Raw genomic sequence first — 24,990 nt, 5'->3', positions numbered from 1 at the left:
TCTCGCCCTCTAATTCTCGCCCTCTGTTTCAGCCCCTCTGTTTCAGCCCCTCTGTTTCAGCCCCTCTGTTTCAGCCCCTCTGTTTCTCGCCCTCTGTTTCAGCCCCTCTGTTTCTCGCCCTCTGTTTCAGCCCCTCTGTTTCACCCCCTCTGTACCAGCCCCTCTGTTTCAGCCCCTCTGTTTCTCGCCCTCTGTTTCTCGCCCTCTGTTTCTCGCTCTCTGTTTCTCGCCCTCTGTTTCTCGCCCTCTGTTTCAGCCCCTCTGTTTCAGCCCCGCTGTTTCTCGCCCTCTGTTTCTCGCCACCTGTTTCTCGCCCTCTGTTTCAGCCCCTCTGTTTCAGCCCCTCTGTTTCAGCCCCTCTGTTTCAGCCCCTCTGTTTCTCGCCCTCTGTTTCTCGCCCTCTGTTTCTCGCTCTCTGTTTCTCGCCCTCTGTTTCTCGCCCTCTGTTTCAGCCCCTCTGTTTCAGCCCCTCTGTTTCAGCCCCTCTGTTTCAGCCCCTCTGTTTCAGCCCCTCTGTTTCTCGCCCTCTGTTTCTCGCCCACGGTTTCAGCCCCTCTGTTTCTCGCCCTCTGTTTCAGCCCCTCTGTTTCTCGCCCTCTGTTTCAGCCCCTCTGTTTCAGCCCTTCTGTTTCAGGCCCTCTGTTTCAGCCCCTCTCTTTCTCGCCCTCTGTGTCAGCCCCTCTGTTTCTCGCCCTCTGTTTCAGACCCGCTGTTTCAGCCCCTCAGTATCAGCCCCTCTGTTTCAGCCCCTCTGTTTCTCGCCCTCTGTTTCTCGCCCTCTGTTTCTCGCCCTCTGTTTCTCGCCCACTGTTTCAGCCCCTCTGTTTCAGCCCCTCTGTTTCAGCCCCTCTGTTTCAGCCCCTCTGTTTCAGCCCCTCTGTTTCTCGCCCTCAGTTTCTCGCCCTCTGTTTCTCGCCCTCTGTTTCTCGCTCTCTGTTTCTCGCCCTCTGTTTCAGCCCCTCTGTTTCTCGCCCACTGTTTCAGCCCCTCTGTTTCTCGCCATCTGTTTCAGCCCCTCTGTTTCAGCCCCTCTGTTTCTCGCCCTCTGTTTCAGACCCTCTGTTTCAGCCCCTCTGTTTCAGCCCCTCTGTTTCAGCACCTCTGTTTCTCGCCCTTTGTATCTCGCCCTCTGTTTCAGCCCCTCTGTTTCTCGACCTCTGTTTCAGCCCCTCTGTTTCTCGCCCTCTGTTTCAGCCCCTCTGTTTCAGCCCCACTGTTTTTCGCCCTTAGTTTCAGCCCCTCTGTTTCAGCCCCTCTGTATCAGCCCCTCTGGTTCAGCCCCTCTGTTTCTCGCCCTCTGTTTCTCGCCCTCTGTTTCAGCCCCTCTGTTTCTCGCCCTCTGTTTCAGCCCCTCTGTTTCAGCCCCTCTGTATCAGCCCCTCTGGTTCAGCCCCTCTGTTTCAGCCCCTCTGTATCAGCCCCTCTGGTTCAGCCCCTCTGTTTCTCGCCCTCTGTTTCTCGCCCTCTGTTTCAGCCCCTCTGTTTCTCGCCCTCTGTTTCAGCCCCTCTGTTTCAGCCCCTCAGTTTCAGCCCCTCTGTTTCTCGCCCTCTGTTTCTCGCCCTCTGTTTCTCGCCCTCTGTTTCTCGCCCTCTGTTTCAGCCCCTCTGTTTCAGCCCCTCAGTATCAGCCCCTCTGTTTCAGCCCCTCTGTGTCTCGCCCTCTGTTTCTCGCCCTCTGTTTCTCGCTCTCTGTTTCTCGCCCTCTGTTTCTCGCCCTCTGTTTCAGCCCCTCTGTTTCAGCCCCTCTGTTTCAGCCCCGCTGTTTCTCGCCCTCTGTTTCTCGCCCACTGTTTCTCGCCCTCTGTTTCAGCCCCTCTGTTTCAGCCACTCTGTTTCAGCCCCTCTGTTTCTCGCCATTTGTTTCAGCCCCTCTGTTTCAGCCCCTCTGTTTCTCGCCCTCTGTTTCAGCCCTTCTGTTTCAGCCCCTCTGTATCAGCCCCTCTGTTTCAGCCCCTCTGTTTCTCGCCCTCTGTTTCTCGCCGTCTGTTTCTCGCCCTCTGTTTCTCGCTCTCTGTTTCTCGCCCTCTGTTTCTCGCTCTCTGTTTCAGCCCCTCTGTTTCAGCCCCTCTGTTTCAGCCCCTCTGTTTCTCGCCCTCTGTTTCTCGCCCTCTGTTTCTCGCCCTCTGTTTCAGCCCCTCTGTTTCAGCCCCTTTGTTGCAGCCCCTCTGTTTCAGCCCCTCTGTTTCTCGCCCTCTGTTTCAGCCCCTCTGTTTCAGCCCCTCTGTTTCAGCCCCTCTGTTTCAGCCTCTCTGTTTCAGCCGCTCTGTTTTCGCCCTCTGTTTCTCTCCCTCTGTTTCTCGCCCTCTGTTTCTCGCCCTCTGTTTCAGCCCCTCTGTTTCAGTCCCTATGTTTCAGCACCTCTGTTTCTCGCCCTCTGTGTCTCGCCCTCTGTTTCAGCCCCTCTGTTTCAGCCCCTCTGTTTCTGGCCCTCTGTTTCAGCCCCTCTGTTTCAGCACCTCTGTTTCTCGCCCTTTGTATCTCGCCCTCTGTTTCAGCCCCTCTGTTTCTCGCCCTCTGTTTCAGCCCCTCTGTTGCTCGCCCTCAGTTTCAGCCCCTCTGTTTCAGCCCCTCTGTTTCTCGCCCTCTGTTTCAGCCCCTCTGTTCCAGCCCCTCTGTATCAGCCCCTCTGGTTCAGCCCCTCTGTTTCTCGCCCTCTGTTTCTCGCCCTCTGTTTCAGCCCCTCTGGTTCTCGCCCTCTGTTTCAGCCCCTCTGTTTCAGCCCCTCTGTATCAGCCCCTCTGGTTCAGCCCCTCTGTTTCAGCCCCTCTGTATCAGCCCCTCTGGTTCAGCCCCTCTGTTTCTCGCCCTCTGTTTCTCGCCCTCTGTTTCAGCCCCTCTGTTTCTCGCCCTCTGTTTCAGCCCCTCTGTTTCAGCCCCTCTGTATCAGCCCCTCTGGTTCAGCTCCTCTGTTTCTCGCCCTCTGTTTCTCGCCCTCTGTTTCAGACCCTCTGTTTCAGCCCCTCTGTTTCTGCCCCTCTGTTTCTCGCCCTCTGTTTCAGCCCCTCTGTTTCTCGCCCACTGTTTCAGCCCCTCTGTTTCAGCCCCTCTGTTTCAGCCCCTCTGTTTCAGCCCTTCTGTTTCAGCCCCTCTGTTTCAGCCCCACTGTTTCAGCTCCTCTGTTTCAGCCCCTCTGTTTCAGCCCCTCTGTTTCAGTCCCTCTGTTTCTCGCCCTCTGTTTCTCGCCCTCTGTTTCCCGCCCTCTTTTTCTCGCCCTCTGTTTCAGCCCCTCTGTTTCAGTCCCTCTGTTTCAGCCCCTCTGTTCCTCGCCCTCTGTTTCTCGCCCTCTGTTTCAGCCCCTCTGTATCAGCCCCTCAGTTTCAGCCCCTCTGTTTCAGCCCCTCTGTATCAGCCCCTCTGTTTCAGCCCCTCTGTTTCTCGCCCTCTGTTTCAGCCCCTCTGTTTCAGCCCCTCTGTTTCAGCCCCTCTGTTTCAGCCCCTCTGTTTCAGCCCCTCTGTTTCAGCCCCTCTGTTTCTCGCCCTCTGTTTCTCGCCCTCTGTTTCTCGCTCTCTGTTTCTCGCCCTCTAATTCTCGCCCTCTGTTTCAGCCCCTCTGTTTCAGCCCCTCTGTTTCAGCCCCTCTGTTTCAGCCCCTCTGTTTCTCGCCCTCTGTTTCAGCCCCTCTGTTTCTCGCCCTCTGTTTCAGCCCCTCTGTTTCACCCCCTCTGTACCAGCCCCTCTGTTTCAGCCCCTCTGTTTCTCGCCCTCTGTTTCTCGCCCTCTGTTTCTCGCTCTCTGTTTCTCGCCCTCTGTTTCTCGCCCTCTGTTTCAGCCCCTCTGTTTCAGCCCCGCTGTTTCTCGCCCTCTGTTTCTCGCCACCTGTTTCTCGCCCTCTGTTTCAGCCCCTCTGTTTCAGCCCCTCTGTTTCAGCCCCTCTGTTTCAGCCCCTCTGTTTCTCGCCCTCTGTTTCTCGCCCTCTGTTTCTCGCTCTCTGTTTCTCGCCCTCTGTTTCTCGCCCTCTGTTTCAGCCCCTCTGTTTCAGCCCCTCTGTTTCAGCCCCTCTGTTTCAGCCCCTCTGTTTCAGCCCCTCTGTTTCTCGCCCTCTGTTTCTCGCCCACGGTTTCAGCCCCTCTGTTTCTCGCCCTCTGTTTCAGCCCCTCTGTTTCTCGCCCTCTGTTTCAGCCCCTCTGTTTCAGCCCTTCTGTTTCAGGCCCTCTGTTTCAGCCCCTCTCTTTCTCGCCCTCTGTGTCAGCCCCTCTGTTTCTCGCCCTCTGTTTCAGACCCGCTGTTTCAGCCCCTCAGTATCAGCCCCTCTGTTTCAGCCCCTCTGTTTCTCGCCCTCTGTTTCTCGCCCTCTGTTTCTCGCCCTCTGTTTCTCGCCCACTGTTTCAGCCCCTCTGTTTCAGCCCCTCTGTTTCAGCCCCTCTGTTTCAGCCCCTCTGTTTCAGCCCCTCTGTTTCTCGCCCTCAGTTTCTCGCCCTCTGTTTCTCGCCCTCTGTTTCTCGCTCTCTGTTTCTCGCCCTCTGTTTCAGCCCCTCTGTTTCTCGCCCACTGTTTCAGCCCCTCTGTTTCTCGCCATCTGTTTCAGCCCCTCTGTTTCAGCCCCTCTGTTTCTCGCCCTCTGTTTCAGACCCTCTGTTTCAGCCCCTCTGTTTCAGCACCTCTGTTTCTCGCCCTTTGTATCTCGCCCTCTGTTTCAGCCCCTCTGTTTCTCGCCCTCTGTTTCAGCCCCTCTGTTTCTCGCCCTCTGTTTCAGCCCCTCTGTTTCAGCCCCACTGTTTTTCGCCCTCAGTTTCAGCCCCTCTGTTTCAGCCCCTCTGTATCAGCCCCTCTGGTTCAGCCCCTCTGTTTCTCGCCCTCTGTTTCTCGCCCTCTGTTTCAGCCCCTCTGTTTCTCGCCCTCTGTTTCAGCCCCTCTGTTTCAGCCCCTCTGTATCAGCCCCTCTGGTTCAGCCCCTCTGTTTCAGCCCCTCTGTATCAGCCCCTCTGGTTCAGCCCCTCTGTTTCTCGCCCTCTGTTTCTCGCCCTCTGTTTCAGCCCCTCTGTTTCTCGCCCTCTGTTTCAGCCCCTCTGTTTCAGCCCCTCAGTTTCAGCCCCTCTGTTTCTCGCCCTCTGTTTCTCGCCCTCTGTTTCTCGCCCTCTGTTTCTCGCCCTATGTTTCAGCCCCTCTGTTTCAGCCCCTCTGTATCAGCCCCTCTGTTTCAGCCCCTCTGTGTCTCGCCCTCTGTTTCTCGCCCTCTGTTTCTCGCTCTCTGTTTCTCGCCCTCTGTTTCTCGCCCTCTGTTTCAGCCCCTCTGTTTCAGCCCCTCTGTTTCAGCCCCGCTGTTTCTCGCCCTCTGTTTCTCGCCCACTGTTTCTCGCCCTCTGTTTCAGCCCCTCTGTTTCAGCCACTCTGTTTCAGCCCCTCTGTTTCTCGCCATTTGTTTCAGCCCCTCTGTTTCAGCCCCTCTGTTTCTCGCCCTCTGTTTCAGCCCTTCTGTTTCAGCCCCTCTGTATCAGCCCCTCTGTTTCAGCCCCTCTGTTTCTCGCCCTCTGTTTCTCGCCGTCTGTTTCTCGCCCTCTGTTTCTCGCTCTCTGTTTCTCGCCCTCTGTTTCTCGCTCTCTGTTTCAGCCCCTCTGTTTCAGCCCCTCTGTTTCAGCCCCTCTGTTTCTCGCCCTCTGTTTCTCGCCCTCTGTTTCTCGCCCTCTGTTTCAGCCCCTCTGTTTCAGCCCCTTTGTTGCAGCCCCTCTGTTTCAGCCCCTCTGTTTCTCGCCCTCTGTTTCAGCCCCTCTGTTTCAGCCCCTCTGTTTCAGCCCCTCTGTTTCAGCCTCTCTGTTTCAGCCGCTCTGTTTTCGCCCTCTGTTTCTCTCCCTCTGTTTCTCGCCCTCTGTTTCTCGCCCTCTGTTTCAGCCCCTCTGTTTCAGTCCCTATGTTTCAGCACCTCTGTTTCTCGCCCTCTGTGTCTCGCCCTCTGTTTCAGCCCCTCTGTTTCAGCCCCTCTGTTTCTGGCCCTCTGTTTCGGCCCCTCTGTTTCAGCCCCTCTGTTTCTCGCCCTCAGTTTCAGCCCCTCTGTTTCAGCCCCTCTGTATCAGCCCCTCTGTTTCAGCCCCTCTGTTTCTCGCCCTCTGTTTTTCGCCCTCTGTTTCAGCCCCTCTGTTTCAGCCCCTCTGTTTCAGCCCCTCTGTTTCAGCCCCTCTGTTTCTCGCCGTCTGTTTCTCGCCCGCTGTTGCTCGCCCTCTGTTTCTCGCTCTCTGTTTCTCGCCCTCTTTTTCAGCCCCTCTGTTTCTCGCCCACTGTTTCAGCCCCTCTGTTTCAGCCCCTCTGTTTCAGCCCCTCTGTTTCTCGCCCTCTGTTTCTCGCCCACGGTTTCAGCCCCTCTGTTTCTCGCCCTCTGTTTCAGCCCCTCTGTTTCTCGCCCTCTGTTTCAGCCCCTCTGTTTCAGCCCTTCTGTTTCAGGCCCTCTGTTTCAGCCCCTCTCTTTCTCGCCCTCTGTGTCAGCCCCTCTGTTTCTCGCCCTCTGTTTCAGACCCGCTGTTTCAGCCCCTCAGTATCAGCCCCTCTGTTTCAGCCCCTCTGTTTCTCGCCCTCTGTTTCTCGCCCTCTGTTTCTCGCCCTCTGTTTCTCGCCCACTGTTTCAGCCCCTCTGTTTCAGCCCCTCTGTTTCAGCCCCTCTGTTTCAGCCCCTCTGTTTCAGCCCCTCTGTTTCTCGCCCTCAGTTTCTCGCCCTCTGTTTCTCGCCCTCTGTTTCTCGCTCTCTGTTTCTCGCCCTCTGTTTCAGCCCTTCTGTTTCTCGCCCACTGTTTCAGCCCCTCTGTTTCTCGCCATCTGTTTCAGCCCCTCTGTTTCAGCCCCTCTGTTTCTCGCCCTCTGTTTCAGACCCTCTGTTTCAGCCCCTCTGTTTCAGCCCCTCTGTTTCAGCACCTCTGTTTCTCGCCCTTTGTATCTCGCCCTCTGTTTCAGCCCCTCTGTTTCTCGCCCTCTGTTTCAGCCCCTCTGTTTCTCGCCCTCTGTTTCAGCCCCTCTGTTTCAGCCCCTCTGTTTCTCGCCCTCTGTTTTAGCCCCTCTGTTTCAGCCCCTCTGTATCAGCCCCTCTGGTTCAGCCCCTCTGTTTCTCGCCCTCTGTTTCTCGCCCTCTGTTTCAGCCCCTCTGGTTCTCGCCCTCTGTTTCAGCCCCTCTGTTTCAGCCCCTCTGTATCAGCCCCTCTGGTTCAGCCCCTCTGTTTCAGCCCCTCTGTATCAGCCCCTCTGGTTCAGCCCCTCTGTTTCTCGCCCTCTGTTTCTCGCCCTCTGTTTCAGCCCCTCTGTTTCTCGCCCTCTGTTTCAGCCCCTCTGTTTCAGCCCCTCTGTATCAGCCCCTCTGGTTCAGCTCCTCTGTTTCTCGCCCTCTGTTTCTCGCCCTCTGTTTCAGACCCTCTGTTTCAGCCCCTCTGTTTCTGCCCCTCTGTTTCTCGCCCTCTGTTTCAGCCCCTCTGTTTCTCGCCCACTGTTTCAGCCCCTCTGTTTCAGCCCCTCTGTTTCAGCCCCTCTGTTTCAGCCCTTCTGTTTCAGCCCCTCTGTTTCAGCCCCTCTGTTTCAGCTCCTCTGTTTCAGCCCCTCTGTTTCAGCCCCTCTGTTTCAGTCCCTCTGTTTCTCGCCCTCTGTTTCTCGCCCTCTGTTTCCCGCCCTCTTTTTCTCGCCCTCTGTTTCAGCCCCTCTGTTTCAGTCCCTCTGTTTCAGCCCCTCTGTTCCTCGCCCTCTGTTTCTCGCCCTCTGTTTCAGCCCCTCTGTTTCAGCCCCTCAGTTTCAGCCCCTCTGTTTCAGCCCCTCTGTATCAGCCCCTCTGTTTCAGCCCCTCTGTTTCTCGCCCTCTGTTTCAGCCCCTCTGTTTCAGCCCCTCTGTTTCAGCCCCTCTGTTTCAGCCCCTCTGTTTCAGCCCCTCTGTTTCTCGCCCTCTGTTTCTCGCCCTCTGTTTCTCGCTCTCTGTTTCTCGCCCTCTAATTCTCGCCCTCTGTTTCAGCCCCTCTGTTTCAGCCCCTCTGTTTCAGCCCCTCTGTTTCAGCCCCTCTGTTTCTCGCCCACTGTTTCATCCCCTCTGTTTCTCGCCCTCTGTTTCAGCCCCTCTGTTTCACCCCCTCTGTACCAGCCCCTCTGTTTCAGCCCCTCTGTTTCTCGCCCTCTGTTTCTCGCCCTCTGTTTCTCGCTCTCTGTTTCTCGCCCTCTGTTTCTCGCCCTCTGTTTCAGCCCCTCTGTTTCAGCCCCGCTGTTTCTCGCCCTCTGTTTCTCGCCAACTGTTTCTCGCCCTCTGTTTCAGCCCCTCTGTTTCAGCCCCTCTGTTTCTCGCCCTCTGTTTCAGCCCCTCTGTTTCAGCCCCTCTGTTTCTCGCCCTCTGTTTCAGCCCCTCTGTTTCAGCCCCTCTGTATCAGCCCCTCTGTTTCAGCCCCTCTGTTTCTCGCCTTCTGTTTCTCGCCCTCTGTTTCAGCCCCTCTGTTTCAGCCCCTCTGTTTCAGCCCCTCTGTTTCAGCCCCTCTGTTTCAGCCCCTTTGTTGCAGCCCCTCTGTTTCAGCCCCTCTGTTTCTCGCCCTCTGTTTCAGCCCCTCTGTTTCAGCCCCTCTGTTTCAGCCCCTCTGTTTCAGCCCCTCTGTTTCAGCCCCTCTGTTTTCGCCCTCTGTTTCTCGCCCTCTGTTTCTCGCCCTCTGTTTCTCGCCCTCTGTTTCAGCCCCTCTGTTTCAGTCCCTCTGTTTCAGCCCCTCTGTTTCTCGCCCTCTGTGTCTCGCCCTCTGTTTCAGCCCCTCTGTTTCAGCCCCTCTGTTTCAGCCCCTCTGTTTCTCGCCCTCTGTTTCGGCCCCTCTGTTTCAGCCCCTCTGTTTCTCGCCCACTGTTTCAGCCCCTCTGTTTCAGCCCCTCAGTATCTGCCCCTCTGTTTCAGCCCCTCTGTTTCTCGCCCTCTGTTTTTCGCCCTCTGTTTCAGCCCCTCTGTTTCAGCCCCTCTGTTTCAGCCCCTCTGTTTCAGCCCCTCTGTTTCTCGCCGTCTGTTTCTCGCCCGCTGTTGCTCGCCCTCTGTTTCTCGCTCTCTGTTTCTCGCCCTCTTTTTCAGCCCCTCTGTTTCTCGTCCACTGTTTCAGCCCCTCTGTTTCAGCCCCTCTGTTTCAGCCCCTCTGTTTCTCGCCCTCTGTTTCTTGCCCACGGTTTCAGCCACTCTGTTTCTCGCCCTCTGTTTCAGCCCCTCTGTTTCTCGCCCTCTGTTTCAGCCCCTCTGTTTCAGCCCCTCTGTTTCAGCCCCTCTGTTTCAGCCCTTCTGTTTCAGGCCCTCTGTTTCAGCCCCTCTGTTTCTCGCCCTCTGTGTCAGCCCCTCTGTTTCTCGCCCTCTGTTTCAGACCCGCTGTTTCAGCCCCTCAGTATCAGCCCCTCTGTTTCAGCCCCTCTGTTTCTCACCCTCTGTTTCTCGCCCTCTGTTTCTCGCCCTCTGTTTCTCGCCCACTGTTTCAGCCCCTCTGTTTCAGCCCCTCTGTTTCAGCCCCTCTGTTTCAGCCCCTCTGTTTCAGCCCCTCTGTTTCTCGCCCTCAGTTTCTCGCCCTCTGTTTCTCGCCCTCTGTTTCTCGCTCTCTGTTTCTCGCCCTCTGTTTCAGCCCCTCTGTTTCTCGCCCACTGTTTCAGCCCCTCTGTTTCTCGCCATCTGTTTCAGCCCCTCTGTTTCAGCCCCTCTGTTTCTCGCCCTCTGTTTCAGACCCTCTGTTTCAGCCCCTCTGTTTCAGCCCCTCTGTTTCAGCCCCTCTGTTTCAGCACCTCTGTTTCTCGCCCTTTGTGTCTCACCCTCTGTTTCAGCCCCTCTGTTTCTCGCCCTCTGTTTCAGCCCCTCTGTTTCTCGCCCTCTGCTTCAGCCCCTCTGTTTCAGCCCCTCTGTTAATCGCACTCTGTTTCAGCCCCTCTGTTTCAGCCCCTCTGTATCAGCCCCTCTGGTTCAGCCCCTCTGTTTCTCGCCCTCTGTTTCTCGCCCTCTGTTTCAGCCCCTCTGTTTCTCGCCCTCTGTTTCAGCCCCTCTGTTTCAGCCCCTCTGTATCAGCCCCTCTGGTTCAGCCCCTCTGTTTCAGCCCCTCTGTATCAGCCCCTCTGGTTCAGCCCCTCTGTTTCTCGCCCTCTGTTTCTCGCCCTCTGTTTCAGCCCCTCTGTTTCTCGCCCTCTGTTTCAGCCCCTCTGTTTCAGCCCCTCTGTATCAGCCCCTCTGGTTCAGCTCCTCTGTTTCTCGCCCTCTGTTTCTCGCCCTCTGTTTCAGCCCCTCTGTTTCAGCCCCTCTGTTTCAGCCCCTCTGTTTCTCGCCCTCTGTTTCAGCCCCTCTGTTTCTCGCCCACTGTTTCAGCCCCTCTGTTTCAGCCCCTCTGTTTCAGCCCCTCTGTTTCAGCCCTTCTGTTTCAGCCCCTCTGTTTCAGCCCCTCTGTTTCAGCTCCTCTGTTTCAGCCCCTCTGTTTCAGCCCCTCTGTTTCAGCCCCTCTGTTTCTCGCCCTCTGTTTCTCGCCCTCTGTTTCCCGCCCTCAGTTTCTCGCCCTCTGTTTCAGCCCCTCTGTTTCTCGCCCTCTGTTTCAGCCCCTCTGTTTCTCGCCCTCTGTTTCAGCCCCTCTGTTTCAGCCCCTCTGTTTCAGCCCCTCTGTTTCAGCCCTTCTGTTTCAGGCCCACTGTTTCTCGCCCTCTGTTTCAGCCCCTCTGTTTCAGCCCCTCTGTTTCTCCCCCTCTGTTTCAGTCCCTCTGTTTCTCGCCCTCTGTTGAAGCCCCTCTGTTTCAGCCCCTCTGTTTCATCCCCTCTGTTTCAAACCATCTGTTTCAGCCCCTCTGTTTCTCGCCCTCTGTTTCTCGCCCTCTGTTTCAGCCCCTCTGTTTCATCACCTCTGTTTCTCGCCCTCTGTTTCAGCCCCTCTGTTTCAGCCCCTCTGTATCAGCCCCTCTGTTTCTGGCCCTCTGTTTCTCGCCCTCTGTTTCTCGCCCTCTGTTTCAGCCCCTCTGTATCAGCCCCTCTGTTTCAGCCCCTCTGTTTCTCGCCCTCTGTTTCAGCCCCTCTGTTTCAGACCCCCTGTTTCAGCCCCTCTGTTTCAGCCCCTCTGTTTCAGCTCCTCTGTTTCTCGCCCTCTGTTTCTCGCCCTCTGTTTCAGCCCCTCTGTTTCAACCCTCTGTTTCTCGCCCTCTGTTTCAGCCCCTCTGTTTCAGCCCATCTGTTTCAGCCCCTCTGTTTCTCGCCCTCTGTTTCAGCCCCTCTGTTTCAGCCCCTCTGTTTCTCGCCCTCTGTTTCAGCCCCTCTGTTTCAGCCCCTCTGTATCAGCCCCTCTGTTTCAGCCCCTCTGTTTCTCGCCCTCTGTTTCTCGCCCTCTGTTTCAGCCCCTCTGTTTCAGCCCCTCTGGTTCAGCCCCTGTGTTTCAGCCCCTCTGTTTCTCGCCCTCTGTTTCAGCCCCTCTGTTTCTCGCCCTCTGTTTCAGCCCCTCTGTTTCAGCCCCTCTGTTTCAGCTCCGCTGTTTCTCGCCATCTGTTTCAGCCCCTCTGTTTCTCGCCCTCTGTTTCAGTCCCTCTGTTTCTCGCCCTCTGTTGAAGCCCCTCTGTTTCAGCCCCTCTGTTTCATCCCCTCTGTTTCAAACCATCTGTTTCAGCCCCTCTGTTTCTCGCCCTCTGTTTCTCGCCCTCTGTTTCAGCCCCTCTGTTTCATCACCTCTGTTTCTCGCCCTCTGTTTCAGCCCCTCTGTTTCAGCCCCTCTGTATCAGCCCCTCTGTTTCAGCCCCTCTGTTTCTCGCCCTCTGTTTCTCGCCCTCTGTTTCAGCCCCTCTGTTTCAGCCCGTCTCTTTCAGCCCCTCTGTTTCAGCCCCTCTGTTTCTCGCCCTCTGTTTCTCGCCCTCTGTTTCTCGCCCTCTTTTTCTCGCTCTCTGTTTCTCGCCCTCTGTTTCTCGCTCTCTGTTTCAGCCCCTCTGTTTCAGCCCCTCTGTTTCAGCCCCTCTGTTTCTCGCCCTCTGTTTCTCGCCCACTGTTTCTCGCCCTCTGTTTCAGCCCCTCTGTTTCAGCCCCTCTGTTTCAGCCCCTCTGTTTCAGCCCCTCTGTTTCTCGCCCTCTGTAACAGCCCCTCTGTTTCAGCCCCTCTGTTTCAGCCCCTCTGTTTCAGCCCCTCTGTTTCTCGCCCTCTGTTTCAGCCCCTCTGTTTCTCGCCCTCTGTATCAGCCCCTCTGTTTCTCGCCCTCTGTTGCAGCCCCTCTGTTTCAGCCCCTCTGTTTCAACCGCTCTGTTTCAGCCCCTCTGTTTCAGCCCCTCTGTTTCTCGCCCTCTTTTTCTCGCCCTCTGTTTCTCGCCCTCTGTTTCTCGCCCTCTGTTTCTCGCCCTCTGTTTCAGACCCTCTGTTTCAGCCCCTCTGTGTCAGCCCCTCTATTTCTCGCCCTCTGTTTCAGCCCCTCTGTTTCAGCCCCTCTGTTTCAGCCCCTCTGTTTCTTGCCCTCTGTTTCAGTCCCTTTGTTTCAGCCCCTCTGTTTCATCTCCTCTGTTTCAGCCCCTCTGTTTCAGCCCCTCTGTTTCAGCCTCTCTGTTTCGCCCCCTCTGTTTCTCGCCCTCTGTTTCTCGCTCTCTGTTTCTCACCCTCTGTTTCTCGCCCTCTGTTTCTGCCACTCTGTTTCAGCCCCTCTGTTTCACCCCCTCTGTTTCAGCCCCTCTGTTTCTCGCACTCTATTCAGCCCCTCTGTATCAGCCCCTCTGTTTCAGCCCCTCTGTTTCTCGCCCTCTGTTTCTCGCCCTCTGTTTCTGCCACTCTGTTTCAGCCCCTCTGTTTCAGCCCCTCTGTTTCAGCCCCTCTGTTTCTCCCCCTCTGTTTCTCACCCTCTGTTTCTCGCCCTCTCTTTCTCACCCTCTGTTTCAGCCCCTCTGTTTCAGCCCCTCTGTTTCTGGCCCTCTGTTTCTCGCCCTCTGTTTCTCGCCCTCTGTTTCAGCCCCTCTGTTTCTCGCCCTCTGTTTCAGCCCCTCTGTTTCATCCCCTCTGTTTCTCGCCCTCTGTTTCAGCCCCTCTGTTTCAGCCCCTCTGTATCAGCCCCTCTGTTTCAGCCCCTCTGTTTCTCGCCCTCTGTTTCTCGCCCTCTGTTTCAGCCCCTCTGTTTCAGCCCCTCTGTTTCAGCCCCTCTGTTTCAGCCCCTCTGATTCTCGCCCTCTGTTTCTCGCCCTCTGTTTCTCGCCCTCTGTTTCTCGCTCTCTGTTTCTCGCCCTCTGTTTCAGCCCCTCTGTTTCTCGCCCACTGTTTCAGCCCCTCTGTTTCTCGCCATCTGTTTCAGCCCCTCTGTTTCAGCCCCTCTGTTTCTCGCCCTCTGTTTCACCCCCTCTGTTTCAGCCCCTCTGTTTCAGCCCCTCTTTTTCAGCCCCACTGTTTCTCGCCCTCTGTTTCTCGCCCTCTGTTTCTCGCTCTCTGTTTCTCGCCCTCTGTTTCTCGCCCTCTGTTTCAGCCCCTCTGTTTCAGCCCCTCTGTTTCAGAAACTCTGTTTCTCGCCCTCTGTTTCTCGCCCACTGTTTCTCGCCCTCTGTTTCAGCCCCTCTGTTTCAGCCCCTCTGTTTCAGCCCCTCTTTTTCAGCCCCTCTCTTTCTCGCACCCTGTTTCTCGCCCTCTGTTTCTCGCTCTCTGTTTCTCGCCCTCTGTTTCTCGCCCTCTGTTTCAGCCCCTCTGTTTCAGCCCCTCTGTTAGAGCCCCTCTGTTTCTTGCCCTCTGTTTCTCGCCCTCTGTTTCTCGCCCTCGGTTTCAGCCCCTCTGTTTCAGCCCCTTTGTTTCAGCCCCTCTGTTTCAGCCCCTCTGTTTCACGCCCTCTGTTTCAGCCCCTCTGTTTCAGCCCCTCTGTTTCAGCCCCTCTGTTTCAGCCCCTCTGTTTCAGCCCCTCTGTTTCTCGCCCTCTGTTTCTCGCTCTCTGTTTCAGCCCCTCTGTTTCAGCCCCTCTGTTTCAGACCCTCTGTTTCTCGCCCTCGGTTTCTCGCCCTCTGTTTCAGCCCCTCTGTTTTAGCCCCTCTGTTTCTCGCCCTCAGTTTCAGCCCCTCTGTTTCAGCCCCTCTGTTTCTCGCCCTCTGTTTCAGCCCCACTGTTTCAGCCCCTCTGTATCAGCCCCTCTGTTTCAGCCCCTCTGTTTCTCGCCTTCTGTTTCTCGCCCTCTGTTACAGCCCCTCTGTTTCAGCCCCTCTGTTTCAGCCCCTCTGTTTCAGCCCCTCTGATTCTCGCCCTCTGTTTCTCGCCCTCTGTTTCTCGCCCTCTGTTTCTCGCTCTCTGTTTCTCGCCCTCTGTTTCAGCCCCTCTGTTTCTCGCCCACTGTTTCAGCCCCTCTGTTTCTCGCCATCTGTTTCAGCCCCTCTGTTTCAGCCCCTCTGTTTCTCGCCCTCTGTTTCACCCCCTCTGTTTCAGCCCCTCTGTTTCAGCCCCTCTTTTTCAGCCCCACTGTTTCTCGCCCTCTGTTTCTCGCCCTCTGTTTCTCGCTCTCTGTTTCTCGCCCTCTGTTTCTCGCCCTCTGTTTCAGCCCCTCTGTTTCAGCCCCTCTGTTTCAGAAACTCTGTTTCTCGCCCTCTGTTTCTCGCCCACTGTTTCTCGCCCTCTGTTTCAGCCCCTCTGTTTCAGCCCCTCTGTTTCAGCCCCTCTTTTTCAGCCCCTCTCTTTCTCGCACCCTGTTTCTCGCCCTCTGTTTCTCGCTCTCTGTTTCTCGCCCTCTGTTTCTCGCCCTCTGTTTCAGCCCCTCTGTTTCAGCCCCTCTGTTAGAGCCCCTCTGTTTCTTGCCCTCTGTTTCTCGCCCTCTGTTTCTCGCCCTCGGTTTCAGCCACTCTGTTTCAGCCCCTTTGTTTCAGCCCCTCTGTTTCAGCCCCTCTGTTTCACGCCCTCTGTTTCAGCCCCTCTGTTTCAGCCCCTCTGTTTCAGCCCCTCTGTTTCAGCCCCTCTGTTTCAGCCCCTCTGTTTCTCGCCCTCTGTTTCTCGCTCTCTGTTTCAGCCCCTCTGTTTCAGCCCCTCTGTTTCAGACCCTCTGTTTCTCGCCCTCGGTTTCTCGCCCTCTGTTTCAGCCCCTCTGTTTTAGCCCCTCTGTTTCTCGCCCTCAGTTTCAGCCCCTCTGTTTCAGCCCCTCTGTTTCTCGCCCTCTGTTTCAGCCCCACTGTTTCAGCCCCTCTGTATCAGCCCCTCTGTTTCAGCCCCTCTGTTTCTCGCCTTCTGTTTCTCGCCCTCTGTTACAGCCCCTCTGTTTCAGCCCCTCTGTTTCAGCTCCTCTGTTTCAGCCCCTCTCTTTCAGACCCAATGTTTCTCGCCCTCTGTTTCTCGCCCTCTGTTTCTCGCCCTCTGTTCCTCGCTCTCTGTTTCTCGCCCTCTGTTTCAGCCCCTCTGTTTCTCGCAAACTGTTTCAGCCCCTCTGTTTCTCGCCATCTGTTTCAGCCCCTCTGTTTCAGCCCCTCTGTTTCTCGGCTCTGTTTCAGCCCCTCTGTTTCAGCCCCTCTGTTTCAGCACCTCTGTTTCTCGCCCTTTGTTTCTCGCCCTCTGTTTCAGCCCCTCTGTTTCAGTCCCTCTGTTTCAGCCCCTCTGTTTCAGCCCCTCTGTTTCAGCCCCTCTGTTTCACGCCCTCTGTTTCAGCCCCTCTGTTTCAGCCCCTCTGTTTCTCGCCCTCTGTTTCAGCCCCTCTGTTTCAGCCCCTCTGTATCAGCCCCGCTGTTTCAGCCCCTCTGTTTCTCACCCTCTGTTTCTCGCCCTATGTTTCAGCCCCTCTGTTTCATCCCCTCTGTTTCAGCCCCTCTGTTTCAGCCCCTCTGATTCAGCCCCTCTGTTTCTCGCCCTCTGTTTCTCGCCCTCTGTTTCTCGCTCTCTGTTTCTCGCCCTCTGTTTCTCGCCCTCGGTTTCAGCCCCTCTGTTTCAGCCCCTCGGTTTCAGCCCCTCTGTTTCAGCCCCTCTGTTTCAGCCCCTCTGTTTCTCGCCCTCTGTTTCTCGCCCTCTGTTTCTCGCCCTCTGTTTCAGCCCCTCTGTTTCAGCCCCTTTGTTGCAGCCCCTCTGTTTCAGCCCCTCTGTTTCTCGCCCTCTGTTTCAGCCCCTCTGTTTCAGCCCCTCTGTTTCAGCCCCTCTGTTTCAGCCCCTCTGTTTCAGCCCCTCTGTTTTCGCCCTCCGATTCTCGCCCTCTGTTTCTCGCCCACTGTTTCTCGCCCTCTGTTTCAGCCCCTCTGTTTCAGTCCCTCTGTTTCAGCCGGTCTGTTTCTCGCCCTCTGTTTCTCGCCCTCTGTTTAGGCCCCTCTGTTTCAGCCCCTCTGTTTCAGCCCCTCTGTTTCTCGCCCTCTGTTTCAGCCCCTCTGTTTCAGCCCCTCTGTTTCTCGCCCTCTGTTTCAGCCCCTCTGTTTCAGCCCCTCTGTATCAGCCCCTCTGTTTCAGCCCCTCTGTTTCTCGCCCACTGTTTCTCGCCCACTGTTTCAGCCCCTCTGTTTCAGCCCCTCTGTTTCAGCCCATCTGTTTCAGCCCCTCTGTTTCAGCCCCTCTGTTTCAGCCCCTCTGTTTCAGCCCCTCTGTTTCTCGCCCTCTGTTTCTCGCTCTCTGTTTCTCGCCCTCTGTTTCAGCCCCTCTGTTTCTCGCCCACTGTTTCAGCCCCTTTGTTTCTCGCCATCTGTTTCAGCCCCTCTGTTTCAGCCCCTCTGTTTCTCGCCCTCTGTTTCAGCCCCTCTGTTTCAGCCCCTCTGTTTCAGCCCCTCTGTTTCAGCACCTCTGTTTCTCGCCCTTTGTTTCTCGCCCTCTGTTTCAGCCACTCTGTTTCTCGCCCTCTGTTTCAGCCCCTCTGTTTCTCGCCCTCTGTATCAGCCCCTCTGTTTCAGTCCCTCTGTTTCCGCCCCTCTGTTTCAGCCCCTCTGTTTCAGCCCCTCTGTTTCACGCCCTCTGCTCCAGCCCCTCTGTTTCAGCCCCTCTGTTTCTCGCCCTCTGTTTCAGCCCCTCTGTTTCAGCCCCTCTGTATCAGCCCCTCTGTTTCAGCCCCTCTGTTTCTCGCCCTCTGTTTCTCGCCGTCTGTTTCAGCCCCTCTGTTTCAGCCCCTCTGTTTCAGCCCCTCTGTTTCAGCCCCTCTGTTTCAGCCCCTCTGTTTCTCGCCCTCTGTTTCTCGCTCTCTGTTTCTTGCCCTCTGTTTCTCGCCGTCTGTTTCACCCCCTCTGTTTCAGCCCCTCTGTTTCAGCCCCTCTGTATCAGCCCCTCTGTTTCTCGCCCTCTGTTTCAGCCCCTCTGTTTCTCGCCCTCTGTTTCAGCCCCTCTGTTTCAGCCCCTCTGTGTCAGCCCCTCTGTTTCAGCCCCTCTGTTTCTCGCCCTCTGTTTCTCGCCCTCTGTTTCTCGCTCTCTGTTTCTCGCCCTCTGTTTCTCGCCCTCTGTTTCAGCCCCTCTGTTTCAGCCCCTCTGTTTCAGCCCCGCTGTTTCTCGCCCTCTGTTTCTCGCCCACTGTTTCTCGCCCTCTGTTTCAGCCCCTCTGTTTCTGCCCCTCTGTTTCAGCCCCTCTGTTTCTCGCCCTCTGTTTCTCGCCCTCTGTTTCTCGCTCTCTGTTTCTCGCCCTCTGTTTCTCGCCCTCTGTTTCAGCCCCTCTGTTTCAGCCCCTCTGTTTCTCGCCCTCTGTTTCAGCCCCGCTGTTTCTGCCCCTCTGGATCAGCCCCTCTGTTTCAGCCCCTCTGTTTCAGCCCCTCTGTATCAGCCCCTCTGGTTCAGCCTCGCTGTTTCTCGCCCTCTGATTCTCGCCCACAGTTTCTCGCCCTCTGTTTCAGCCCCTCTGTTTCAGCCCCTCTGTTTCAGCCCCTCTGTTTCTGCCCCTCTGTTTCTCGCCCTTTGTTTCTCGCCCTCTGTTTCAGCCCCTCTGTTTCTCGCCCTTTGTTTCAGCCCCTCTGTTTCTCGCCCTCTGTTTCAGCCCCTCTGTTTCATCCCCTCTGTTTCTCGCCCTCTGTTTCAGCCCCTCTGTTTCAGCCCCTCTGTATCAGCCCCTCTGTTTCAGCCCCTCTGTTTCTCGCCCTCTGTTTCTCGCCCTCTGTTTCAGCCCCTCTGTTTCAGCCCCTCTGGTTCAGCCCCTCTGATTCTCGCCCTCTGTTTCTCGCCCTCTGTTTCTCGCCCTCTGTTTCTCGCTCTCTGTTTCTCGCCCTCTGTTTCAGCCCCTCTGTTTCTCGCCCACTGTTTCAGCCCCTCTGTTTCTCGCCATCTGTTTCAGCCCCTCTGTTTCAGCCCCTCTGTTTCTCGCCCTCTGTTTCACCCCCTCTGTTTCAGCCCCTCTGTTTCAGCCCCTCTTTTTCAGCCCCTCTGTTTCTCGCCCTCTGTTTCTCGCCCTCTGTTTCTCGCTCTCTGTTTCTCGCCCTCTGTTTCTCGCCCTCTGTTTCAGCCCCTCTGTTTCAGCCCCTCTGTTTCAGACCCTCTGTTTCTCGCCCTCTGTTTCTCGCCCACTGTTTCTCGCGCTCTGTTTCAGCCCCTCTGTTTCAGCCCCTCTGTTTCAGCCCCTCTTTTTCAGCCCCTCTGTTTCTCGCACCCTGTTTCTCGCCCTCTGTTTCTCGCTCTCTGTTTCTCGCCCTCTGTTTCTCGCCCTCTGTTTCAGCCCCTCTGTTTCAGCCCCTCTGTTAGAGCCCCTCTGTTTCTTGCCCTCTGTTCCTCGCCCTCTCTTTCTCGCCCTCGGTTTCAGCCCCTCTGTTTCAGCCCCTTTGTTTCAGCCCCTCTGTTTCAGCCCCTCTGTTTCACGCCCTCTGTTTCAGCCCCTCTGTGTCAGCCCCTCTGTTTCAGCCCCTCTGTTTCAGCCCCTCTGTTTCAGCCCCTCTGTTTCTCGCCCTCTGTTTCTCGCCCTCTGTTTCTCGCCCTCTGTTTCTCGCTCTCTGTTTCAGCCCCTCTGTTTCAGCGCCTCAGTTTCAGACACTCTGTTTCTCGCCCTCGGTTTCTCGCCCTCTGTTTCAGCCCCTCTGTTTCAGCCCCTCTGTTTCTCGCCCTCTGTTTCAGCCCCTCTGTTTCAGCCCCTCTGTTTCTCGCCCTCTGTTTCAGCCCCTCTGTTTCAGCCCCTGTGTATCAGCCCCTCTGTTTCAGCCCCTCTGTTTCTCGCCTTCTGTTTCTCGCCCTCTGTTACAGCCCCTCTGTTTCAGCCCCTCTGTTTCAGCTCCTCTGTTTCAGCCCCTCTCTTTCAGCCCCAATGTTTCTCGCCTCTGTTTCTCGCCCTCTGTTTCTCGCCCTCTGTTCCTCGCTCTCTGTTTCTCGCCCTCTGTTTCAGCCCCTCTGTTTCTCGCACACTGTTTCAGCCCCTCTGCTTCTCGCAATCTGTTTCAGCCCCTCTGTTTCAGCCCCTCTGTTTCTCGCCCTCTGTTTCAGCCCCTCTGTTTCAGCCCCTCTGTTTCAGCCCCTCTGTTTCAGCACCTCTGTTTCTCGCCCTTTGTTTCTCGCCCTCTGGTTCTCGCCCTCTGTTTCAGCCCCTCTGTTTCTCGCCCTCTGTTTCAGCCCCTCTGTTTCAGTCCCTCTGTTTCAGCCCCTCTGTTTCAGCCCCTCTGTTTCAGCCCCTCTGTTTCTCGCCCTCAGTTTCAGCCCCTCTGTTTCAGCCCCTCTGTTTCTCTCCAACTGTTTCAGCCCCTCTGTTTCAGCCCCTCTGTATCAGCCCCGCTGTTTCAGCCCCTCTGTTTCTCACCCTCTGTTTCTCGCCCTCTGTTTCAGCCCCTCTGTTTCATCCCCTCTGTTTCAGCCCCTCTGTTTCAGCCCCTCTGTTTCAGCCCCTCTGTTTCAGCCCCTCTGTTTCTCGCCCTCTGTTTCAGCCCCTCTGTTTCTCGCCCTCTGTTTCAGCCCCTCTGTTTCAGCCCCTCTGTATCAGCCCCTCTGTTTCAGCCCCTCTGTTTCTCGCCCTCTGTTTCTCGCCCTCTGTTTCACCCCCTCTGTTTCAGCCCCTCTGTTTCAGCCCCTCTTTTTCAGCCCCACTGTTTCTCGCCCTCTGTTTCTCGCCCTCTGTTTCTCGCTCTCTGTTTCTCGCCCTCTGTTTCTCGCCCTCTGTTTCAGCCCCTCTGTTTCAGCCCCTCTGTTTCAGAAACTCTGTTTCTCGCCCTCTGTTTCTCGCCCACTGTTTCTCGCCCTCTGTTTCAGCCCCTCTGTTTCAGCCCCTCTGTTTCAGCACCTCTTTTTCAGCCCCTCTCTTTCTCGCACCCTGTTTCTCGCCCTCTGTTTCTCGCTCTCTGTTTCTCGCCCTCTGTTTCTCGCCCTCTGTTTCAGCCCCTCTGTTTCAGCCCCTCTGTTAGAGCCCCTCTGTTTCTTGCCCTCTGTTTCTCGCCCTCTGTTTCTCGCCCTCGGTTTCAGCCCCTCTGTTTCAGCCCCTTTGTTTCAGCCCCTCTGTTTCAGCCCCTCTGTTTCACGCCCTCTGTTTCAGCCCCTCTGTTTCAGCCCCTCTGTTTCAGCCCCTCTGTTTCAGCCCCTCTGTTTCAGCCCCTCTGTTTCTCGCCCTCTGTTTCTCGCTCTCCGTTTCAGCCCCTCTGTTTCAGCCCCTCTGTTTCAGACCCTCTGTTTCTCGCCCTCGGTTTCTCGCCCTCTGTTTCAGCCCCTCTGTTTTAGCCCCTCTGTTTCTCGCCCTCTGTTTCAGCCCCTCTGTTTCAGCCCCTCTGTTTCTCGCCCTCTGTTTCAGCCCCACTGTTTCAGCCCCTCTGTATCAGCCCCTCTGTTTCAGCCCCTCTGTTTCTCGCCTTCTGTTTCTCGCCCTCTGTTACAGCCCCTCTGTTTCAGCCCCTCTGTTTCAGCTCCTCTGTTTCAGCCCCTCTCTTTCAGACCCAATGTTTCTCGCCCTCTGTTTCTCGCCCTCTGTTTCTCGCCCTCTGTTCCTCGCTCTCTGTTTCTCGCCCTCTGTTTCAGCCCCTCTGTTTCTCGCAAACTGTTTCAGCCCCTCTGTTTCTCGCCATCTGTTTCAGCCCCTCTGTTTCAGCCCCTCTGTTTCTCGGCTCTGTTTCAGCCCCTCTGTTTCAGCCCCTCTGTTTCAGCACCTCTGTTTCTCGCCCTTTGTTTCTCGCCCTCTGTTTCAGCCCCTCTGTTTCTCGCCCTCTGTTTCAGCCCCTCTGTTTCTCGCCCTCTGTTTCAACCCCTCTGTTTCAGTCCCTCTGTTTCAGCCCCTCTGTTTCAGCCCCTCTGTTTCAGCCCCTCTGTTTCACGCCCTCTGTTTCAGCCCCTCTGTTTCAGCCCCTCTGTTTCTCGCCCTCTGTTTCAGCCCCTCTGTTTCAGCCCCTCTGTATCAGCCCCGCTGTTTCAGACCCTCTGTTTCTCACCCTCTGTTTCTCGCCCTATGTTTCAGCCCCTCTGTTTCATCCCCTCTGTTTCAGCCCCTCTGTTTCAGCCCCTCTGTTTCTGCCCCTCTGTTTCTCGCCCTCTGTTTCTCGCCCTCTGTTTCTCGCTCTCTGTTTCTCGCCCTCTGTTTCTCGCCCTCGGTTTCAGCCCCTCTGTTTCAGCCCCTCGGTTTCAGCCCCTCTGTTTCAGCCCCTCTGTTTCAGCCCCTCTGTTTCTCACCCTCTGTTTCTCGCCCTCTGTTTCTCGCCCTCTGTTTCAGCCCCTCTGTTTCAGCCCCTTTGTTGCAGCCCCTCTGTTTCAGCCCCTCTGTTTCTCGCCCTCTGTTTCAGCCCCTCTGTTTCAGCCCCTCTGTTTCAGCCCCTCTGTTTCAGCCCCTCTGTTTCAGCCCCTCTGTTTTCGCCCTCCGTTTCTCGCCCTCTGTTTCTCGCCCACTGTTTCTCGCCCTCTGTTTCAGCCCCTCTGTTTCAGTCCCTCTGTTTCAGCCGGTCTGTTTCTCGCCCTCTGTTTCTCGCCCTCTGTTTAGGCCCCTCTGTTTCAGCCCCTCTGTTTCAGCCCCTCTGTTTCTCGCCCTCTGTTTCAGCCCCTCTGTTTCAGCCCCTCTGTTTCTCGCCCTCTGTTTCAGCCCCTCTGTTTCAGCCCCTCTGTTTCTCGCCCTCTGTTTCAGCCCCGCTGTTTCAGCCCCTCTGTTTCTCACCCTCTGTTTCTCGCCCTATGTTTCAGCCCCTCTGTTTCATCCCCTCTGTTTCAGCCCCTCTGTTTCAGCCCCTCTGTTTCAGCCCCTCTGTTTCTCGCCCTCTGTTTCTCGCCCTCTGTTTCTCGCTCTCTGTTTCTCGCCCTCTGTTTCTCGCCCTCGGTTTCAGCCCCTCTGTTTCAGCCCCTCGGTTTCAGCCCCTCTGTTTCAGCCCCTCTGTTTCAGCCCCTCTGTTTCTCGCCCTCTGTTTCTCGCCCTCTGTTTCTCGCCCTCTGTTTCAGCCCCTCTGTTTCAGCCACTTTGTTGCAGCCCCTCTGTTTCAGCCCCTCTGTTTCTCGCCCTCTGTTTCAGCCCCTCTGTTTCAGCCCCTCTGTTTCAGCCCCTCTGTTTCAGCCCCTCTGTTTCAGCCCCTCTGTTTTCGCCCTCCGTTTCTCGCCCTCTGTTTCTCGCCCACTGTTTCTCGCCCTCTGTTTCAGCCCCTCTGTTTCAGTCCCTCTGTTTCAGCCGGTCTGTTTCTCGCCCTCTGTTTCTCGCCCTCTGTTTAGGCCCCTCTGTTTCAGCCCCTCTGTTTCAGCCCCTCTGTTTCTCGCCCTCTGTTTCAGCCCCTCTGTTTCAGCCCCTCTGTTTCTCGCCCTCTGTTTCAGCCCCTCTGTTTCAGCCCCTCTGTATCAGCCCCTCTGTTTCAGCCCCTCTGTTTCTCGCCCACTGTTTCTCGCCCACTGTTTCAGCCCCTCTGTTTCAGCCCCTCTGTTTCAGCCCATCTGTTTCAGCCCCTCTGTTTCAGCCCCTCTGTTTCAGCCCCTCTGTTTCAGCCCCTCTGTTTCTCGCCCTCTGTTTCTCGCTCTCTGTTTCTCGCCCTCTGTTTCAGCCCCTCTGTTTCTCGCCCACTGTTTCAGCCCCTTTGTTTCTCGCCATCTGTTTCAGCCCCTCTGTTTCAGCCCCTCTGTTTCTCGCCCTCTGTTTCAGCCCCTCTGTTTCAGCCCCTCTGTTTCAGCCCCTCTGTTTCAGCACCTCTGTTTCTCGCCCTTTGTTTCTCGCCCTCTGTTTCAGCCACTCTGTTTCTCGCCCTCTGTTTCAGCCCCTCTGTTTCTCGCCCTCTGTATCAGCCCCTCTGTTTCAGTCCCTCTGTTTCCGCCCCTCTGTTTCAGCCCCTCTGTTTCAGCCCCTCTGTTTCACGCCCTCTGCTCCAGCCCCTCTGTTTCAGCCCCTCTGTTTCTCGCCCTCTGTTTCAGCCCCTCTGTTTCAGCCCCTCTGTATCAGCCCCTCTGTTTCAGCCCCTCTGTTTCTCGCCCTCTGTTTCTCGCCGTCTGTTTCAGCCCCTCTGTTTCAGCCCCTCTGTTTCAGCCCCTCTGTTTCAGCCCCTCTGTTTCAGCCCCTCTGTTTCTCGCCCTCTGTTTCTCGCTCTCTGTTTCTTGCCCTCTGTTTCTCGCCGTCTGTTTCAGCCCCTCTGTTTCAGCCCCTCTGTTTCAGCCCCTCTGTATCAGCCCCTCTGTTTCTCGCCCTCTGTTTCAGCCCCTCTGTTTCTCGCCCTCTGTTTCAGCCCCTCTGTTTCAGCCCCTCTGTGTCAGCCCCTCTGTTTCAGCCCCTCTGTTTCTCGCCCTCTGTTTCTCGCCCTCTGTTTCTCGCTCTCTGTTTCTCGCCCTCTGTTTCTCGCCCTCTGTTTCAGCCCCTCTGTTTCAGCCCCTCTGTTTCAGCCCCGCTGTTTCTCGCCCACTGTTTCTCGCCCACTGTTTCTCGCCCTCTGTTTCAGCCCCTCTGTTTCTGCCCCTCTGTTTCAGCCCCTCTGTTTCTCGCCCTCTGTTTCTCGCCCTCTGTTTCTCGCTCTCTGTTTCTCGCCCTCTGTTTCTCGCCCTCTGTTTCAGCCCCTCTGTTTCAGCCCCTCTGTTTCTCGCCCTCTGTTTCAGCCCCGCTGTTTCAGCCCCTCTGGATCAGCCCCTCTGTTTCAGCCCCTCTGTTTCAGCCCCTCTGTATCAGCCCCTCTGGTTCAGCCTCGCTGTTTCTCGCCCTCTGATTCTCGCCCAGAGTTTCTCGCCCTCTGTTTCAGCCCCTCTGTTTCAGCCCCTCTGTTTCAGCCCCTCTGTTTCTGCCCCTCTGTTTCTCGCCCTTTGTTTCTCGCCCTCTGTTTCAGCCCCTCTGTTTCTCGCCCTTTGTTTCAGCCCCTCTGTTTCTCGCCCTCTGTTTCAGCCCCTCTGTTTCATCCCCTCTGTTTCTCGCCCTCTGTTTCAGCCCCTCTGTTTCAGCCCCTCTGTATCAGCCCCTCTGTTTCAGCCCCTCTGTTTCTCGCCCTCTGTTTCTCGCCCTCTGTTTCAGCCCCTCTGTTTCAGCCCCTCTGGTTCAGCCCCTCTGATTCTCGCCCTCTGTTTCTCGCCCTCTGTTTCTCGCCCTCTGTTTCTCGCTCTCTGTTTCTCGCCCTCTGTTTCAGCCCCTCTGTTTCTCGCCCACTGTTTCAGCCCCTCTGTTTCTCGCCATCTGTTTCAGCCCCTCTGTTTCAGCCCCTCTGTTTCTCGCCCTCTGTTTCACCCCCTCTGTTTCAGCCCCTCTGTTTCAGCCCCTCTTTTTCAGCCCCTCTGTTTCTCGCCCTCTGTTTCTCGCCCTCTGTTTCTCGCTCTCTGTTTCTCGCCCTCTGTTTCTCGCCCTCTGTTTCAGCCCCTCTGTTTCAGCCCCTCTGTTTCAGACCCTCTGTTTCTCGCCCTCTGTTTCTCGCCCACTGTTTCTCGCGCTCTGTTTCAGCCCCTCTGTTTCAGCCCCTCTGTTTCAGCCCCTCTTTTTCAGCCCCTCTGTTTCTCGCACCCTGTTTCTCGCCCTCTGTTTCTCGCTCTCTGTTTCTCGCCCTCTGTTTCTCGCCCTCTGTTTCAGCCCCTCTGTTTCAGCCCCTCTGTTAGAGCCCCTCTGTTTCTTGCCCTCTGTTCCTCGCCCTCTCTTTCTCGCCCTCGGTTTCAGCCCCTCTGTTTCAGCCCCTTTGTTTCAGCCCCTCTGTTTCAGCCCCTCTGTTTCACGCCCTCTGTTTCAGCCCCTCTGTGTCAGCCCCTCTGTTTCAGCCCCTCTGTTTCAGCCCCTCTGTTTCAGCCCCTCTGTTTCTCGCCCTCTGTTTCTCGCCCTCTGTTTCTCGCCCTCTGTTTCTCGCTCTCTGTTTCAGCCCCTCTGTTTCAGCGCCTCAGTTTCAGACACTCT

The sequence above is a fragment of the Stegostoma tigrinum genome, chromosome 29 (genome assembly GCF_030684315.1).
Source record: "Stegostoma tigrinum isolate sSteTig4 chromosome 29, sSteTig4.hap1, whole genome shotgun sequence".
NCBI lineage: Eukaryota > Metazoa > Chordata > Chondrichthyes > Orectolobiformes > Stegostomatidae > Stegostoma > Stegostoma tigrinum.
Note: the sequence above shows the minus strand (reverse complement) of the source record.